Here is a 20,314-nt window from a genome sequence, read left to right as displayed (position 1 = left end):
ACCAAGAAGGAAGCTGCCAAGAGAGGGCTGGAAGCACAGTTTGTGGTTACATAAACTAAAGCTCAAAACACATCAATCTGACATAATTTATAACATGAAGATTTATCATTTTGCATAATAATTGGGCATGAAATGAAAGCTATTTGCATATGTAGCCATGATTAGCAGTAACAGTGACTTGTGGAAGTCCTCCTTCCCCGTAGTGCTCTCCAGTTCACAGGCCCTTTGCCAGCCAGCAGTTGTGTCTGGTACCTTCTACTGCTCAGTAGCATCATCACTAAACTGCCTTTTGCCATCACTAAATTGCCTTCCTCTCCTTCTTCCCATTGCTTGAAAACAGCAGCCAAGCCTGCTTTCCCCATCTTGCTGTAGTTTTGGTGTCTTTGTTTTTGCCTTCTTCAGCCCTGGGCATGTTGGACAAAAGCTTGGATGTAACATGTCCATCAAAGGTCCGTGTTTCAGAAGCTGAGCCACAGCTTGGTAGTGTTGAGCGGAGGTGGAAACCTTAAGCGCTGGGGCTTAGTGGTGGGTTCTTTGGGCTGCTGGAGGCAAGTCCTGCAGGTGTCTGGGGAACGCTCATTTTCTGCCTGGCGGTAAGAGAGCAGTTCTACCTTGCTTGCCTGCTACAATATGCCACCTCACCCACTGTGCCTACAAGTAGTAGTGCTCCGCTAGTGGGCTACAACCTCCAACACCAAGCCAGGGTAACCCTTTTCTCTTGATAAGTAGGCGCTTGTGCTGTTTGTTAGAGTGCTGGGAAGCTGCTTGGTTCTCAGCGGGCTGGGGTTAGCATAAGTCCTTGGCTGTTCCTGAGTTTGCCTCTTGTTTTGGGAGAGTCTGTGAAGTAAACCTAGCCCATTGTGTGTGCCTCCTGCTTAGTCCTCACAGCACAGACGCTCCAGCACTCTAGAACACAAGATTGGCACTTAGAGATGATGAGGCAGATACAAGCATGGCCGCCATGCTGAGGAGAGGAAAGGGATGCTAAGCCAGGAGGGAAGAGTGAACATTTGAATGGAATCTGACTCTCTTCTGAAGCCTAGGGCCTCAGCTGCATAGAAGCAGACCCATTTCCTCCATCAGACCCAGATGAGCCAAAAGCCAGAATTTCTCTTTGTTGCCTTAAAATACAGTTCAGTCCTCCTTAAGTCTTTTGGTCTTAATCTGAGAGGACAGCCTCCTGGGGCCTGGAGATGCCGTCTACCCAGATGCCCTGGAGCACTTAGGAGACAGGAGTGAGTATCATGGCGGCTGAGAAGACAGGTGCAGGTTTTACAGATGTGGTTTTGGGGCTTGTCTTGTCATTACCCAGAGACTGTGCACAGTGTCTCCTCCCTGTGGGAAGGGTGGCAAAGCCCCTTCACGATCAGGGTCTGTAGCTGCTTTGTGATTCAGGATTTGTATCCCACTTACATTCTAAATACTCAAGAGCTGCCAGGCTAGGTCCTGGATGTGGTAGGCCCTGGGCCGCTGAGTTGAGTGGCTGAGAGTGCCGGATTCTGTCCTGCATGCGCAGTTTCTGTTACGGTGCCCTTTGGGTGAGATGGCTTCTGTCCCTTGGGACTGTTCCAGCCCAGCCGTTACTCATATCTCAGTGTGAGTCATCTAGGCAGATACTTGTTTTTTTCCCCTAATACTTCCTTGAGATCAGATATTTTAGAAAAAATAATGTTGGTAGGAGAGAAACGTTTACAATTTACATCTGCATTTGTTTGTTCAGGCTGTGCTCTGGGGGTGTTGTAAGCGATGTGGGCTTACTTCTGATACTTCTAAAGGTAGGAAAGTCCGCGATAAAGCAGTGTCGTTTGCTGTCTGCTGTGATTTACAGCTGGGGTTCTTGTGGCCTCGCCTGGAGGAGGTCAGGAAGGGGCTTTTTGGGCTCGCTCTTGTGGCACTGCGCATTGAACTCCAGGGCTCACACATGCAGGGCCAGGTGCTCTCCCTCTGAGCTGTACCCCTGGCCACCTTTGTGTTTTAAAGCACTTCTGAGATAGTGTCAGTAAGTTGCCCAGGCTGGCCTTGAGCTTGCTTTGCGGCCCTAGTAGGCCTTGAACTTGGAGGCCTTCTGCCTTTGCTTCCTGCATGGCTGTGGCTGGGAGCGTGGAGGTCAGCGCCATCATAGGATTTGGACATCTCCCTCAGGAGGGTGCTGGTCCTGTCCTCGTGACCTAGTCACCTCAGACATCACGCTGAGGGTTAGGACTTTTGAAGGGACACAGGCACTCATGTCTCTTGTGCAGACTCATGTCTTGCACTTAAGTTGCTTTGGTGGCATTTGAGCACACGGAGCTCAGGCTGGAGGGCAGCCTTGGTGACACACCCACCCATGTTTCCAAGTAATAGCAGAACTGAAATGGCAGTGCTGAGGATTGAACTCAGGACCTTGTATATGCAAATATGTGTTCTGCCACCTAACTGCACCCCAGCACCAGGACTAAACTTAAAAACAAACAAACAAACAATGTGCTTTATCCCATTCAGTTATAAAGAGTGCCTACTTAACCAGCAAAGAGATACGTGCCCAAGGAGATTGGTTAATAGTGGGAGCACAATTCTTACATCATAGTAAGTTCATAGTTGAATCAAGGCCTACTGCCGCCATGCAGGTTTTCCAGTGAATTTTACCTTTATCCCTTTCCTTTGGGCACTGTCTTCCTGGGGGTTGTTTAGAAACTGCTTCTTAGTTTTGAAATGGTTGAAATTTTATTTCCCTTTCATCTTTGCTACTGATTTCTGGCTTGGTTACATTGTGATCAGAGAAAACATTCAGTCTGGCTTTAGTTGTCTGAAGTTTACTGAGGCTTGCCTGGGGTCATCCTGGGGTGTGGTCCCTGGACTTTCTGAAAGGAAGGCGGGCTCTTCTGCAGTCTGATACAGCATAGGGATTGTGGGTTGATCTGGAACTGTTGGGTTCTCTATTGCTGACTTTCTGTCTGAAGAACTTTTGAGGAGCTAGGGCAGGGTACCAGAGATGGGGGAGGTGGGATGGGAGAGAGAGGAGAAGGAAAGAGGTGGAGGAAGGGGGGGGGGGAGGGGAGAGCAAGGGAGGCTGCCTGCTGAGTCTCCAGCTGTAGCTGTTGGTTACCTGTTCAGTTCTGTTTTGCCCTGTGTTTTCCAGCTTTGCTGGTTGTTGGACACAGTTTAGGTGGGCTGTATTTCGTGGGTTAGCACTCCTTACGTAATGTTCTTCTCTGACAGTTTCTTTGCTCCGAAGTCAGCTTTATACATATAGAGGCCATCCTGATTTCCTTTGGTTACTATTTAATGCTTTATCATTAAAAAAAAAATCTTTTACTTCCAGCATGTCTCTGTAGTTATTCTGTGCTAAGCTTAAGTTGGGGGTAGGTGGTATGTGTTATAATCTTATTTGTTCAGGAGGTTGAGGTTTGAGTTGTGCCTGAGCTACAGGGTAGGTTTAGGGCCAGCTTAGATCTTCTGTCAAGCTAAAAAGAAGAAAGAAATGAGGCTTACCTATAGGTCAGTGGTAGAGTGATTGCCTCGTGCGCGTGGGGTCCTGAGTTCAATCCCCAGTGCCATAAGTAGGTTTTTACATTTGTTGTAGGCAGCTTGTAGCCCGGTCATATTTATTGAACCACTCCTTTGTTGCCTTTCACAGTGTATTTGGATTATTATACTTAATGCATTCGCTGTGTTAGGGCTTACATCTGTGTTTTTGCTAGTTTGCTTTGTGTTCTTTTCCTGTCTTGTTAGATTGCATCTGCCTTCAGGAAGCAGAGAGGTGAAGGCTGGAGCAAAGCTCATGTCTTTTCATTCAGGTCTGGCCCCCAGCCCATGGAATGGTGATGCCCACAGTTAAGCGTGTGTTATCCACCTCAGTAATCCCAGTCTAGAGATTCCCTTCCTGACGTGCCTGGAGCCTTGTCTCTTAGGTCTCTCCAGATCCTGCCAGTGCTCGGCCTCAGAGCATGGAACTTCTCAGCCCACGGTCACCACTTACCAGTGTGGTGAGACACGGAAGCTTTGTGTCCCTCTCTGAGCCTTTGCTGTGCTCTGACTGATCTCCCGGCAGAACAGCCAACCGGAGGAAAGACTATTTCTATCGAGTTTTCAACAGGGTCCTTTTAGGAACACTCAAGAGACTATAACATCTCTGTACATATAATTTAAATGAAGTCAACTGTTCTTTTCCTTGTTTTCTATTTATTTTGAGACAAGGCTTATCCTATAGCCCATGCTGTCTTGGAACTTGCTGTTAGCCCAGGCTAGTCGACTTGTGTTCTTCCTCCTTTACCTTCCTGGTTGCTTAGATTATGGGGCACATCACCACGTGCAGTTGAGATTCACAGTCCTCTATTTTTATTTTTATTTTTTTAAGTCCTTTTCTCATGTGGCTTAGACTAACTTCCACCTCACTCTGTGGCCCAGAGGCCTTATCCTGTCTCTGCCTCTCAAGTGACACCAGGCCCAACCCCAAGGTAATGTTAATCTGATTTAGAATTTCTTTTTTGGCCCAAACAATAGCTACTAAGAGTCCAAGAATCTCCACTAGTTGCAGACAAGGAAGTGACGGTTAGACATCGGTAATGGTCAGTGAGCGTGGCACTCTGCGGGATCTTGTGACAGAACTGCAGGCAGGTGGCTTTGGCTTCTAGTAGGAAAAGCAGTTCTGCCTAAGGAAAGAAGGGCAGGTCAGAGGAAGAAAGGGAAAGGAGAAAAGAGGCCAGTTAATAGAGAACGCGGAGATAAAAATAGGAGGTCAGATAAGAATTCAATTAACCCCTGTGCCTGCCAGCGCCTTTCCTCCGAGGATGAGGTTCACTGTTCCGGTTCTCTGTTTTGGGGAGGCGCATTTAGCTCACTCTGTGTGTGTGAACTCTGTAAGACAGGCGCAGACAGGGCTATAAAATGATGCTCCCTTGTCTCTAACCAGTCATTCCCCAAGCGTTAGGCTTCTAGTTTCTTTCAGAAGCCTTGGCTGGGCGTGGGGAGGGAGGCTTGCCATCAGGGCGCTCACTCTCTGAGGGAGGCTTGGGGACTAATGGGAGACACTACTGCATGGATCACTGCCCACTTCTCAGTCAGTTTCTGTGTGTGTGTGTGTGTGTGTGTGTGTGTGTGTGTGTGTGCGTGCGCGTGCGTGTGTGTGTGTGTGTGTGTGTTTTTTATGGACTCTAACCCCTTTCTATGTTTTTTAAAAAAGATTTATTTATTTATTATGTATACAGTGCACATTAGATCTCATTATAGATGGTTGTGAATCACCATGTGGCTGCTGGGAATTGAACTCAGGACCTCTGGGAAAGCAGTCAGCACTCTTAACCGCTGAGCCATCTCTCCAGCTGTTTCCCCACTTTCTATGTTTTAAGTGGTATAATTACAAAGCATTTACAGTATCATTTCAAGATTTCTGTGCCATGATTGGATCTCCATCTTTGTGGCGGGAGTAAGTTAGCCAGTGTTAGGATTCAGCGTCAATCTGCCTACCTGTGATGTCACTGCTTACCTGCCACGGGGGGCGTGGTCCTGCCCTGGGCCATATAAAAGACACCCTCCAGGTGGCTGACTCTCTCTACTTTTCTCTCTATCTCTCTACCTTTCTACCTCTCCTCTCTACCTTTTACTACTTCTCTCTCCCTCCCTCTCTCTCTCTCTCTCTCTCTCTCTCTCTCTCTCTCTCTCTCTCTCTCTCTCCCCCCTCCCTCTCTCTGTGTATGTTTCCAGAGACAGTCTCGTATCTCCCTATTAAACCTCTTAAGTGGATCTGTTGGGTGGTGTGATTCCATCCCTCTGTACAGCTCTGCCCTTCACCTCTAACCTCTGCCGTACACTTCTTACATCCAGCATCTTGGACTCTTGTCTTGGGATGTGGTGTCTACTTCCAAACACTGACGGAGGGGCTGAAGTTTCATGGTACTGGAAGTAGGCCTGCTGCTGTGTTAACCATATGCAGTCTACTTCTCTGTACCTCATGTAGAATAGAAACACTTTAATCATTGCTACAGAAAGCAAAGTCGTATGAAATCTAGCCAAATTCTCTAGGGAGTGGGAGATGGTGCGGCAGGTAAGCCTGGGACCATGTGCCACTTGTGAGACCTATACCGTAGAAGGAGAGCTGACTCCCACCGCTTGTCCATGGACTTCCCCACTGTGGCCCGCACCTTCTTCCTCCCCTCAAACAGATAAACGTGGTAAAGGAAACCTCCTCAAAGTACTTCGGCTATTTGTCTTAGACACATTGTGCTCCGTGTATGTTGTAAATGCTCAGGTCTCGTGGGGGAGAGGCTGACACAATGATAAGTGAAATTGGTTTGGTCCCTGCCCTGCTGGAGCAAAGACGTTTAGTGGATGTGAAATGTCCGTGTTGGCCCTGATAGGAACACATAGGAGGGACAAGGTGGCGGGCAAAGGTGAGTCCTGCGAGTCACAAAAGAATCCGAGCAAAGGAGTCATCAGCGAGTCTGAGAGACGGCAGGGGGATGACACCTCCCAGGGCACTGCTGATTTCTGTACTCAGTGTTTAACACATTTAAGTGTTGGAGGATTTTTTTTTCCTAGAGAAGTTTAACTTGGATGGTTGTATCACTAATAAATTCAGAATATCTGCTTTAAGACGGATGATTCCAGCTTCTCTGGTACTCTATACAGCGGGAAGAAGGGCAGCTAACATTGATAATGCTTCCCTTAACTTCCTCTCTGATACAAGATTATACGTAATGGGTTTGGTTTTAGAACCAAGACAGCAAGATTCAGGACTGATTAGGATTTTAATAGAATTGAATTTAAAGTCAGGAGTTACATCTTTTAAAGCACTCTGACACAAAGGTGGCTATTATCCTTAAATATAAAGTAGCACTGACTTCATTTTGTGTTACTTACTTAAAGTACTGATTTCCACCGCAGTTCATGTTTGAAAGCCTGTGAACAGCAGTGTCTGTCCTGGCTAGTTTTTACATCAACTTCACATCAGCTAGAATCATTTGGGAAGAGAGAACTTCAATTGAGAAGTACCCCTACCAGACTGGCCCACGGGCAAGCCTATGGTACATTTTCTTAATTAGTAATTGATGTGGGAGGGCCCAGACAGTTTGGGGTGAAGCTGTCCCTAGGCTGGTGGTCCTGGGTTCTATAATAAAGCATGCTAAGCAAGCCACAAGGAGCAAGCCAGTCAGCAGCACCCCCCATGGCCTCTGCCTCAGCAAGCCAGTCAGCAGCACCCCCCATGGCCTCTGCCTTAACTCCTGTCTCCTGGTTCCTGCTTTGAGTTTCTGCCCTGACTTCCTTCAGTGATGGAGTATGACCCAATAGCTTTCACAGGAGTAGAAGCTCCAAGATGGTGTCTTAAGCTATAAAACTATAGAAATTAAAACGTGAACATTGAATCAGATGAAAAGTTAAGTGTAGGACTTGCTCTGTCCCACACTACTTAGCAGCAGTGCGTGCCGTTTCCCTGGGAAGATGTGTATTCAACTTACAGTTTTAAAAACATTTTCTTAGCTTTCTTCATTTTTCAGTAAAAACATTATGGGGACTTTTTAATGTCTTTATTCTTTACTGTGTGCTATCAGCAGCATATATGATATGCACTACTATTCATATTGGTTAAAACTGTTGGACGACTTTGTAACATTCTGCGTTACTCAACCAGTGGTTGTGGTGTGAGCTGTTCTCTCAGTGAGCTTGCGATAGCTGAGGCCACCATCCTTACACTATCAGGAATTCTGTGCAGCCAAGGCAAAGTAAGGAAGGCTTTAAAGCCAGGTAGGGATTCCTCTCTGGGCACATAGAAGAAAGTACCGGAGCAGGACGGCTGTAGAGCCCGGGGCATAAATGCAGAGGTGTGATCTCTGTGTTGCTGGTGAGAGGCACAGAGCTGAAGAGGCAGGGCCACCATCCTGCAGGACTGCCTTGTGACAGTCCAGTGGGGGGTTTGACCACTCCCCACTAGGGGAGAGGTAAGGAGACAGACATGTTTTGCAGATGTATGAATTGACTGTTCAGTCAGGAGGCAGTGGTGCCTGAGAAGGGGAGAGACGCAGACTGTGCAGCCTTGATTGTGTGTGGGGCATGGGAAAACAATAGCATGGACTTTTCCGTTAGGTTTATGGTGAGTGTGAAAGTGTGTGTGCATGTGCGTGCTTGCTTGCCATTGACTGATGTGGAAAATCTCCTGCACATTGTAGCTCTACTGAAATGGACGTCATCTTGAAATCATTTAAGGTTTACAGAACAGTAACAAAAAGAATCTGAATAATTCCCATATATATATATAGTCTTTACCTTATGGTCCCCTAATATCAGCTCCATGTCTGCATTTAATTTTTTCTCTGCTGGGTCTCAAACTCAGGGCTGTGCACATGCTGGGTGAGTGCTCTGCCGTTGAACTGAATCTCTTGGTCGTCTTTCTCTTCTTCATTAGCATACAAAGTAACAGGGTTCCTGATAATTTTTGTTAGTACTCCGCCTCCTCTCCCATCCCCCTGGTCCTCACTCTCCACTTGTGCTTTTCCTCCCCCAGAGGTCTCCTTTCTCCTTTTGTACCACGCGTTTTCTGTTACCTTCTCCACAACGCTCCCTCAAAGCTCCCTTTTCTACTTTCCGTGGAGCCATTTCTCAGTTTCCTGACCTCTACTCACACCAACAACCACTTGCACACACATTCCCACTTAAACACACATGTACACATACACACCAGAAGCTAGGGTTTATATAGGAGAGAGAGAATGCAGCATGGCTCACCTTATGTAATATATTTTCCAGTTCTGCCCATGTTCCTGCAGATTTCTTTTTTCATTATAGCCAAATAAGATTTCATTGCGTGTCTGTGTCACATTCTCATTATTTATGTTGATGGATGTCTCAGCCGATTCGCTGCCCTTACTCTTGTACATAGAACAGCAATGAACGTAGATGTGCAGGTGTCGCTGTGAAAGGGTATAGAGCCCTGCGAGCATGCCCAGGGGTGCTATCATGGGCTCATTTAGTAATTCTATTTTTAGTTGTGTAGAAACCTCCAGACTGATTTCCACAGTGGCCACTGCAGTGGACACTCCCCCCAGCGGTGGCTGAAGGCACCTTTTGGCCACATCCTCAGCGCCGTTCCTTGTCATTTGTGTTCTTTAGGAAAACCATTCTGACAAGAGTGAGAAAGAATCTCAAAGTAGTTTTAATTTGCGTGTCCCAGATGTCAACGCTGGGCGTCTTCCTCAGTCACTCTCCACCTTAGTTTGGAGACAGGTTCTCTCACTGAACCTGGAGTTCACTGACTGAGCTAGACTGGATGGACAGCAAGCTCAGGGTTCCTCATCTCTTCCTCCTCAGTGCTGGGGTTACAGGTGCGTGCCATGAGCCCAGCTTTCTATTTATTTGTATTTTTTTAATGACTGAAAAATTGCCCGGTGACGCTGTAGGGCTAAGCCTCACCCCATGAGGAATGTGTCCCAACTGTGGAGAGTCTATCTGAGAGGAAGTTGTAGGACCCAAACAGAAGTAGGGTTGGGAACCTGGAGGTACTGCGTCACTTGTCACTTCGGTTCCTTAACTTGACAGCTGTGGAGATCTGAACGCAGGACCTCATGCAGGCTGGCCAGGAGCCACCTCCTAGCCCCCAGACTTGGTGCTTCCAAACAGGATCCTGTTGTGAGCCAAAGCCTCTACCTCCCGAGTGGTGGCGTCACGGGCATGTGCCACCATACCCAGCATCACAGTTACTCTTCAGAAAGCAATAGAGAAATACTATTTCTCCCTGAGCCATTTGGAAGCAAATTGTATACGTTGTATTCCTTTACTCCTAAATATTTTAGTATGTGCCTTTCAAAAAATATGAGTATTTTCTTATATAATTATAGTACGATAAACGTCAGGGAATTATTACAGATAATGTAAAAATTTTGTTCAAGTTTTGCTGAGTTCATTATGTTCTTTTGGTCAGGGAAAAAACCATTTTCTTGGCACTGTGTTTTGTTCAGCATGTCTTCCTTTTTAGATCAGGAGACTCTCTTAGTCTTTGTTTCACTGGCATTCTGGAAGACTACTCACCAGCTGACTTTTAGCATACCCCACTACTGAGGTAGGTGGGATGCTTTCATGGCCTGATTTGGGTTGCTTTTTGGCTGATTTCCCCATATCTTATCAGGAGGCCTGTGCTGTTGTATTGTTCTGTTAATGTCATGTGCACTTATCACTTGGCTCTGGTGAAGCCTGCCAGGTTCCCCAGTGTCAGGTGACTGACTGTCCCTTCAGTGTCTGCATTGTGGGGTGACATGTTGAGTCTGCAAATATCTCAGTTTTCATATTTTTATTTAGAAGCTTGAACATACACAGCCACGATTCTTACCTGGATTGTTCGATGTCCTTTTGACAAGGGCTCATAAATCTTGTAGCATTTACGTTCTGGCAGGGATGCCTCAGTCATCCACACGTATCCACCTGTGGAGCCTGCTGGTTTCAAGGAACCCTAATTCCTTTTACTTGGAATGCTCTTTAGAAATCAGGATGTGGCCACTTGGGTTATTGTAACTGAAAGAGAATTGCTTTTGGGCCCTTATATTAGCCAGGGTTCTCCAGAGCAGCCGAGCCCTTAGGAGAGATGTATGCCTTTGTTTGTACCCATGGCCGGGTCGGGTTCATCATTTGTGTCTGTGTGTTTGTGAAGATGAGTGTGGGCCAGCCCTCAGGGTGAGCCGATGCACTACAGTGGTGACCAGGCAGGAAGGGCTGACCTCGCAGAGCAAGTCCGAAGGCTGTCTGTCTGCTGATGCCTCTTAACTGGGTTTAGGTTTTTATTTTTTTCCTATTAATATTCACGATTTCAACTGATTACATGAGGCCTACTCATCATGGGAAGCAAACTCATTTTCTGTACAAATTAATTGTTAATGTTATCCCAAAATACCCATCCAGAAACCCAGAGTAATGTTTAATCAAGCACGTGGTGCTCAGTTGCTGGGTCAAGTTGGAACATAAAACAACTATCTGTACTCTCAGTGCACAGGCCTGGGGCGCCCCTGCTCCCTCAGTCTACCTCTGTGCATCGAAACTGTATTTGTTTTTCTTTATGCAGCCATCACCAGGGATCCCATAGTCTCCTCCATCTTTGCAGCTCCCCCTCTGTCTGTGAGAACACACAGCAGGTGATTTAGAGTTGCTAGAGAGAGCTGAGCCCATGTATTGGAACTCAGTGTGGCCCTGAGGTTCTGGTGCTTAGAGCCTGAGACTAGGTACTGAAAACGATTTCCAGAGTTGCTTGGCTTAGTGACGCCCGCTTCCGTGTGGTTACATCAGTCAGCAGGAATTCCAGCTGCGACTGCTGTTTCTATTTGGATTTCCATCTCAGAAGTTCTCACATGCTCATCCTTGTTGAATATGTACCACCTTTCCTTTAATTTACTAAACATACTTAGGTTTTCCCTACTGCACAGTACTTACTGGATATCTGTATGTTTATTTTTATTTCATGTGTGTAGGCATTTGGCCTGTGTGTATGTCTGTACATCACATGGGTATAGTGTCCACATCATGTGTATAGGTGTTTAGCCTGCATGTGTGTCTGTATATCACATGAGTATAGTGTCCACATCATGTGTATAGGTGTTTCGCCTGCATGCGTGTCAGTGCATCACATGGGTGCAGTGTCCACATCATGTGTATAGGTGTTTAGCCTGCATGTGTGTCTGTATATCACATGAGTATAGTGTCCACATCATGTGTATAGGCGTTTGGCCTGCCTGTGTGTCTGTGTATCACATGGGTGCAGTATCTACATCATGTGTATAGGTGTTTGGCCTGCATGTGTGTCTGTGCATCACATGGGTGCAGTGTGCACATCATGTGTATAGGCGTTTGGCCTGCGTGTGTGTCTGTGCATCACATGGGTGCAGTGTCCACAGAGGCCAGGAGCAGTGTGGGAACCTCAGGAGCTGGAGTTACGCATGGTTCTGGGCTACCATGGGTGCTGGGGAACTACCCAGGGTCCTCTGCAAGAGGAGTGATTGCGCTTCACTGCTGCGTCCTCCCTGCAGACGCCACTTGTTTTAGTGTGTGAGACATTAATACAGCTTTAAAAGGGCGCTACAGAGAGCTGTACACAGCACTGTTAGCCATCCTCATCCACCGCTTTCCAGCTGTCGCTGTTACACCGGCCTTCTAGTTCTTCCTTTACATTGTTTCTCTTTGCACACATTGAGCAGGTAAATGTTTAGCATCTTCCCTTGTTTTGTTTCTAAGTATAGCCAGTGTTTTATTTTTTAGATGAAATATTTTTTATTATTTATTTTCCTTACATTGAAAAGAGATTTCCCCCCCATGTAATACATCCTGATTACAGATTCCCCTCCCTCTGCTCCTCCCAGGTCCTCTCCACCTCCCCTCCCATCCAGATCCGCCCCTTTCTGTCTCCCAGAAAGAACAGGCTCATAGAAGAGCAGGCTTCTTTTTTTCTCCCTGAGACAGGGTCTCTCTCTGTAGCCCTGCCTGTCCTGGACTTGTTTTGTAGACCAGGCTGGCCTCGAACTCAGAGCGATCCACCTGCCTCTACCTCCCAAGTGCTGGGATTAGAGGTACGCACCACCAGGCCCGGCTAGAAGAACAGGCTGCTAAGGGATAATAATGAAGTTTAACAAAATAAAGTACAATAAGGATAAAAGCTATCCCATCGGGGTTGGACAAGACAAACAAACAGAAGGAAAACAGCCCGAGAGTCAGAGGCCCACTCTTCCTGCTCTGTCCTGAAGATGCTCAGGCCTTCCCCGCTGTCCTGCTGTGTCCTGAAGATACTCAGGCCTTCCCGCTGTCCTGCTTGTTGGATAGTGGGTTGTTTCCTAGTAAATGAGGAGACCTATGTGTCACTCCACTATGTAGTTTTTATTTATTTATCTTTTGGGGACACGGTCTCACTGTGGTTCTCACTGGCCTTCAAGTCAGAGTTGTGTCTGCTTCTAGGATTAAAGGTGGGTGCCACCAAGCCTGGCTCCATTGTGTAATTTTATTCACTCTTTTTTTTTGTTTGTTTTGTTTTTCAAGACAGGGTCTTTCTGTGTAGCCTTGGCTGTCCTGGACTTACTTTGTAGACCAGGTTGGTCTCGAACTCACAGCGATCCTTTTGCCTCTGTCTCCTGATGCTGGGATTAAAGGTGTGCGCCACCACGCCAGTTCAGCCAATCTTCTGGCTGTCTGTATGAACATAGGCTGTTTCAGGTTGGCTTTCCAATCATGTGTAGTGCTGTGACAGTATCTTCTATAAGCGTATTCTAATATGGCTGAAAGCACGTATTATTTCCACTTATTATTTTGATTTTTTGATACTGTGCTTTTTCCTTTTGTCTTTTCTGTGTGTACCTTCCTTGCACATTTCCTTTTTAAAAAAATTTTATTTTATTTTATTTTTTTATGAAACCAGTTTGGAGTTTAAGACAGGCTTTAATTTTATTTATTTGAGATGGTTTCTCTGTGTAACCCTGTCTGTCCCGGAACTTGCTGTATAGACCAGTTTGGCCTCGAACTCATGGAGATTGGCCAGCCTCTGCTTCCTGAGTGCTGGAATTAAAGGCATGTGCCACCACTGCGTGCTACTTATGTATATATTTTAAATTATATATTCATTATACATCCTGGCCATAGCCCCACCCCCTCCTCACCTCCCAGTCACAGCCTCCCTCTCTCCCCTCCTCTATTCCCTTCCCATCCATGCCAGCTCATCAAGTCTTATCAGGACTGAGTTTGTCAAACTCTTCCCCCGTGGGCTGGCAAGGTGGTCCCGCCAGGGGGAAGTGATCGAAAAGTTGGCAGGAGAGTCTCCTTACTAGAGGACCCACATGAAGCCTGAGCTGTCCATCAGCTACGTCTTTGTAGGGACTTAGGTCCAGTCCCTTTAAGGTCCTTGGTTGGTCATCATCCTGAGTTAGGTAACCCAGATCCAAAAAGAGAGACATGATATGTGCGCTCACTTCTAAGTGGATGTTAGCCAGACAGTACAGGATAAACACACCACAACACACAGACCGGAAGGAGCTAATCACCAGGGAGGACTCAAGAGAAGATGCACAAATCTCACTCAGAAGAGGAAGTAGAACAGACAGAGGTAGTGGTTGAAGAGAGGAACAAAGTAGGAGAGGGGGCACAGAAGGATATGAGGGTGGACATCAGACCCGGGGAGAGTGAGGGCAGGAGGACGGAAGGCCTTCAGAGAAGAAATAAACCGTGGGCACAGTCCCAAGCTGGAGACCCAAGTCAGTGCAGACTGCTGGGAGGATGTTGGAGGGACGCCAGCAGAGACTGCTAGTAGCAGGGGGCATAGAGCCTGAAGAGAACACCCTCCAACTAGACAGGTCTTCTAGTAGGGGGAGGGGAACACCAACCCACACACAGACACTTGGACCTAAAATTCACCCTGCCTATGAGATGTGCGGGGAATGTCCAATCACTGCCTGGTCCAACCCAAGACCCACAGCATGGGAGAGAGCTGACCCCTGACACTATAAATGATCCTCTGCTATGCTTACAGACAGGAACCCAGCTGTGTATTTTTAAATTATGTATATGTCTGCACATGATGCAGTGCTGACAGTGGCAAGAAGAGGGGGCACTCTGATGCACTAGGACTGGATTATAGGCAGCGACGTGGGTGCTGGGAATTGAAGTCCACTCTCTGGAGGAGCAGTACGCGCTTGAAAAACCTCTCTTGTCTCTAGCTGTACCTCAGATGTTTTCAGTACAGATTTAAAGATGGGGCACTGGAGAGATGGTTTAGTGATTAAGAGCTCTGCTCATGCAGAGGACTGGGGTTCAGTTTTTAGCATTCAAGTATTCACATACAACCTCCATCTCCCCAGTTCAAGATGATCTGAGACCTCTGGAGGGCGCTGGGTGCTCACACGTGCACATCATATACTTGAGAAACACTCACACACATAAAATAGTCTTTGTAATGTGGTTGTTAAAGAGGGGAGAGAAACATGTAAGAGGACAGTAGTACATGCCCAAGAGTAGAAGTGTGCTGCTCAAGCAAATATGCCCTAGTAAGAGCGGCATAGATGATTTGCTAGCTTTTGAAGTTACATTGCTGAAATAGTTTAAAAGGTTAAGATGGTTTACTTTATTTTTTTATATTTTCTTTTTGTTTATTGTGTTATCTGACAATTTCGTACATGTATATAATGTATTTTTTATTTTGCTTTTATTCCTTTTTTTTCCTCTCCTTGTCAAACATCCAGTTCCTTTTACAGAATCATAGTTTTTTGTTTTGTTTTGTGACCCATTTGATTTAAGCAGGGTCATCTGCGCGACAACCACGTGGCTTCTTACTTATTTCCACTTCTTATTTTGATTTTTGATACTGTGCTTTTTCCTTTTGTCTTTTCTGTATGTACCTTCCTTGCACATTTCCTTTAAAAAAATTTTTTTTTATGAAAGCAGTTTGGAGTTTAAAATTAAAGACAGGGTTTAATTTTATTTATTTGAGATGGTTTCTCTGTATAATCTTCTGTCTGTATTGGTAAGCAGGACTGTTTCTTGAGTAGACTGACTTAAGGCGCCCTACACTGTGGGCTGCTGTAGGTAAATATGGTTGTTTTGTGGGTTAGCTCTCTTTCCTTTGGAGAGGATTCTCTGTCTGCCTTCCTGTCTCTGTCTCTGTCTCTGTTTCTTTCTTTAATAAATGGAAACATATAATAATAGAGACTAAATTAGAACCAAAGGAAGGAGAGAGGACGCACTCACTCTTTCTTATTCGCTGTCTCTTCGGAAATGGAATCAAGCCATATGGAGGCTGCCCTGCCCTGGGATTTGCTGTCTGCAGTTTGGAGACTCAGGAAAGCCTGTGCTATGATGTCTCCCTGTCTGACTAAAGCTTGAGGACAGAGACCAGCAGTGCCATAAGTTCCAGGGCACGGATGGAAGGCAGGTCTCCTCACCCAGACCGTGAGACAGACACTTCAACTTTTCTTTCTTTCCTTCTGGGTACTGTTTGGCCTTCAGTCTGTTGAGTGGTTCTTATGAAGGAGAGGGCAGTGTGCTTTGAGCAGTCCTCAGCCCAGATGCTCAGGTTTTGAAAAACACTGCTTGTGTATGTACTGAATCACATTTAAGCAGCCATTGACGTCCTTTGGCTGAGTTGGTACTTACACACCTCTGAAGCTTTGCCCTCCCAAGCCTGCCCTCTTGAGTCGGCTTCTGGACGGTCTTCTCAACGGTGCTGTCTGTCAGAATTCTTCTTCAGGGATTTTCACTGGTGGTGGTCTTACCTTTCTGTATGATATGGGCTAATTTCAGGTCTTCTGTTACTATCCTCTTTCTCCTGTACAATTTTCCTTTCTCTAGATCCACTCCTATTATAAGGGTTGAGGGTCTTCAGAAATATCTCCATAAAAACATGGTTTGTGCCGGGCATGGTGGCGCATGCCTGTAATCCCAGCACTCTAGAGGCAGAGGCAGGTGGAATACTGTGAGTTTGAGGCCAGCCTGGTCTACAAAGCGAGTCCAGGACAGCCAAGGCTACATAGAGAGACCCTGTCTCAAAAACAAACAAACAAACAAACAAAAACATGTTTTGCATTTTCTACCTCAATTAAAGTTAGTAGTTGGCCTCAAGTGTATTGCGGGTGCAGACTTTGTGTGGCTTTATTTGTTCTTTAACAAGAGCTTTGGAAGACATATTGGGAGATAATAGATTTGCATGGTCATCTCCTTTAATTCATGAATTGTGAAACTGTCACGTGGTACTTTTCCTCCTACTGAGAGCAGCGTGGGCATCTGATTCTGTAACACAGTGTATAGTACCAACTGCCATTCACAGTGAGCTCAGGTGCTTTCTCTTATGAAGAGTAATCCTCTGGGATTTCAGCCTCCCCCTTTAATAAAGTCAAGCCCATACTTACTGCCCACCTCGAGACTTAAGGTAGAACCATCACAACATTTTTCTTTATTCTTCTTTTCTTTACTATTTTTATTTTTTTCAATTGTTTTCACAAACTCTAAAGAGAGCCTCTCACTTTCCAACAACAGAGGGGTGTTGTGAGGCCCCAGCACAGAAGCATGGAGATGTGTAATTTAGTTAAGTATGATGTTTAGGCCAGAATAGTGTTAAGGCTTTTTTTTTTCTTTCTGCCCCACTCCCAAATCAGACAAACACACACACACACACACACACACACACACACACACACACACACACACACACACCCCAGGGGCCATATCTCCTGTCTTTTATTACACACACACACACACACACACACACACACACACATGCACACACAAACACTCTTTAGATTACTTTTTGTAAGATAAATAAGTGCTGTAGTTTTTCACTAAAAAAGAAAAGATTTTACACGTTGCATGGCCCTACAGTAGACACTTGTTTTACTTTCTGTTGTTACCATCTTGTATGGTAATTATGGTGCTTCAAGTATTGGAAGCTACTTGCCAGTAAAAGCTTTTCTTCTTAATTATCCAGAAAGACCCTAGATTTTTTTCTGTGGTTCTCATATGGATAACAAGTCAGATTATTTTGCCAGGTGACAGTGGGGTGATAAGAGTCAAAAGCTATCTGAATGTTGCCTGGAAAAGCTACAAGTTGAAAAGCGTTCATAGGTGTTAAACTAAAAAAGTGAGATGGGGGGTTACGGTAATTACTATAATAAAAGCTAAGGTATAATTTCAGGAAATGGAAAGTGGGCATGTTAAATAATGGCTCGTGTAAGTGTTGGAATATAGATGATGAAAACTCACTTGTGGGTAAATAGTGAGGTTGAGTAAGCCAGTTCTAAAAGCCTCAAGTTAGAGTTGGCTCAGCATGGAGAAGGCTTTACACAGTCTCTCTCTCTTCATTCATGATCCAAAGGGCCGAGGCCCAAGATGTCTCAGCAAATGTCCCTGAACTATGTAATTTAATATTCAGTTCAAAGAAAATACACACTCTATTCATAGTGCTTGGGTTAGTTTAAAATTATCTAAGCTTATTTTCTTACTTGCTAATGATTTTGCTCAATGGCACGTACATGAGAAAGCTGCTGTGGTTGTGGGGAGGGACCCTAGTCAACAGAGCTTACTGTGCATTGCCCAAGTGTGCGGCCTTCTCGGCCAGCATACAGGAACATTCACACAGCAGAGACCACACCTGCCTTGATCTCAGAAACAGTAACTGCTTTGTCCTTTATGAGCACATAGGTGGGATAGATTGTTACGAGATTCAGAACATGTTCTTAGATATTGATGTGCAGCATGCACATAATTTTTAGATCCATTTGTCTGACTGAAGCTACAACATTCCTGATACTTGTTGATGCTTCACCTAGCAGACCCACCTGCTTGTCTGACCAGCCGCTCCTTACCGTCTGCCTGTCACAGCTGGTATGTTCTGTGGATATAATGTTGTGCTTTCCTGGTAATTAATCACCTGAAAAAGTATGTGTGGTGGCGGTGATAGCGAGGGAGGTCTTGAGAAGACAGCTGGGGCTTGACGCTAGACATCAATGCCAAGCACTCGGCAGAGCTGCCGTTCTGTGCACCCTCACAGTGGGCTCACACCCGTGGCCTGCTCTTCGCCTCTGGAACTTGTCAGAATGTGCCTCTTCCCTCCTCAGCAATCCCGAATGGGGTCCACAGAGTCAGTCTGCGCTCACCAAGACCTATAGATTGTGATGGTGAGTGTGAGGACACCTCAAGGAGTCTGTTTCCTAAATTCTCCATATATACATAACCCCGAATGCTGGGATTGTAAGCATGTACTACCATACCTGGCTTTCCCTGTTAATTGTGAAATTTAAAAAAAAAAAAAAAAGCTAAGTGGAAACTGATGTTTAAAGGATTATGGCTCCTTTTTCACAGTGTTTGCATGTTTAAAGATATTACCAGGTTTATCACAGATATTTACAAACATAAAGAAACACAGGGGGAAAAAGAAATCTGTTTTACTCATCATCACTTTGAACAATTATAGACAAATTACCATTCTTATTCCAAGTATGTGTCCCTTCCCAGATGCCAGTGCTGTCACCGCGACTGCCTGGGTCCCCTTTGTGAGGGTGGCAGGCCCCGTGTTTCAGGAAGTGATGGATGCATAGGCTGCTGCCCTCAGGGATGGGACCAGCACTCTTACCAGGGCACTCCAGGAGGAAGAGGGCAAACACTGCTTTGTGAAGATCGAGTGTTTCTTTCTTCCTTTGCCCTTCTAGCCCACGAGGATACCCAAACAGTGCTGCCTGTGAGCACCTTCACCAGGTCCTGAACTGGCTGGCACTGTGGTCTTGACTTCCCAGTCTCCAGGACAGATAAACGCCACCTTAGTATCATCCAGAGCGTGTGCAGTACTGAAGGGCCGTTGTCTTTGCTGCTGAAGCTTGGTAGCTTCCTGGTCTGACCACAGAGGAGCTGGGATGACGTGCTAAGCATTTGTGGTGCAGGGAGCAAACGTCTGGGAGCATGGTGCTTCCTTATTTTTAGTTTTCAGGTTTTGCTCCATAAATGCACATCATTTATATCCAGATTTTTCCTGTTGGACACTTATGTTGTTTGTTTACAATGTTTTTTTCGGCAGTTTTTTAGCAAGGTAAAACGTATACATCTTAAGGTCCACCGGAAATGATGAAAAGATGGATGTAGCGGATTCAGTGGTCTGCTTCCGGGAGTTGCAGTCTGGTCATTTGTGTGATCTAAGCACATGATTCCTCCAGCCCTGGTTTTCTCACTTGATAAAATGAGATGCTGTGTAGAGCTTGGTAGGGACACAGGTGAGGGTCCTTGGGCCGTTACCGATTATCTGGACATCTGTTACTTATAGCAAGGCCAGGACAGTCTTCATCTGTTGGCACAGGAAGGCTCTAGTGTGAATTCTCTGACTGTGGTCTCAGTGAAGTCAGTGGTTGAACTATCAATGGATGGAGGAAGGAAATTTTAGCTATAGGTACTAGGCAGTGTTCATTGAACAATGTCTATCTTGGGATATGCCAGCTACTATACATGTAAATAGAATCACCTGATCCTCAATCCTATGAGCTTGTTTCTGGGATTATGCCCATAAAAGTGAGGAATTTTCTGGGTGTGGAGAGATGGCTCAGGTGTTAAGAGCACTGGCAACTCTTACAGAAGACCTGAGTTCAGTTCTCAGCATCCACATGGTGGCTCACAGCCATCTGTGACTCTGGCTTCAGGGAGTCAGGTACACTCTTCTGGCCTAGGCATATACAGTGTCCATAAAAGACATGTAGGCAAAGCACTCATACACATAAGATAAAAATTAAAAGTAGTTTTGATGAGGGGAGACAACTTTTTAGGTGGGGTTAACTCTTTTTACATTATGTAAATGAACATTCCAAAAATGTCAGTGCACACTATAGGTAATATTTTATTTGAACAAAGGCACTCT

At 45.7% G+C, this 20,314-nt stretch overlaps 1 protein-coding gene and 1 long non-coding RNA gene across 7 annotated transcripts in view; one reads left to right on the top strand and one right to left on the bottom strand.

The window, feature by feature from the left end:
- SESTD1 (SEC14 and spectrin domain containing 1) overlaps nt 1-20,314 on the top strand; it is a 91,447-nt gene that overhangs the window by 11,110 nt on the left and 60,023 nt on the right. The gene's annotated exons all lie outside the window — the stretch shown is intronic.
- LOC311607005 lies at nt 300-9,761 on the bottom strand. 2 transcript variants are annotated; one of them, XR_014782495.1, is made up of 3 exons: nt 8,698-9,761; nt 8,239-8,397; nt 300-404 (listed from the first exon to the last, which is right to left on the bottom strand). It is a non-coding gene; the product is annotated as an uncharacterized lncRNA (long non-coding RNA). The 2 variants fall into 2 exon arrangements; XR_014782496.1 differs by lacking the exon at nt 300-404 and adding an exon at nt 3,114-4,631.

Source organism: Acomys minous, assembly GCF_964271855.1.
Source record: "Acomys minous genome assembly, chromosome: 10".
In the NCBI taxonomy this organism is placed as follows: domain Eukaryota; kingdom Metazoa; phylum Chordata; class Mammalia; order Rodentia; family Muridae; genus Acomys; species Acomys minous.
This window is presented reverse-complemented; position numbering and strand designations above follow the sequence as displayed.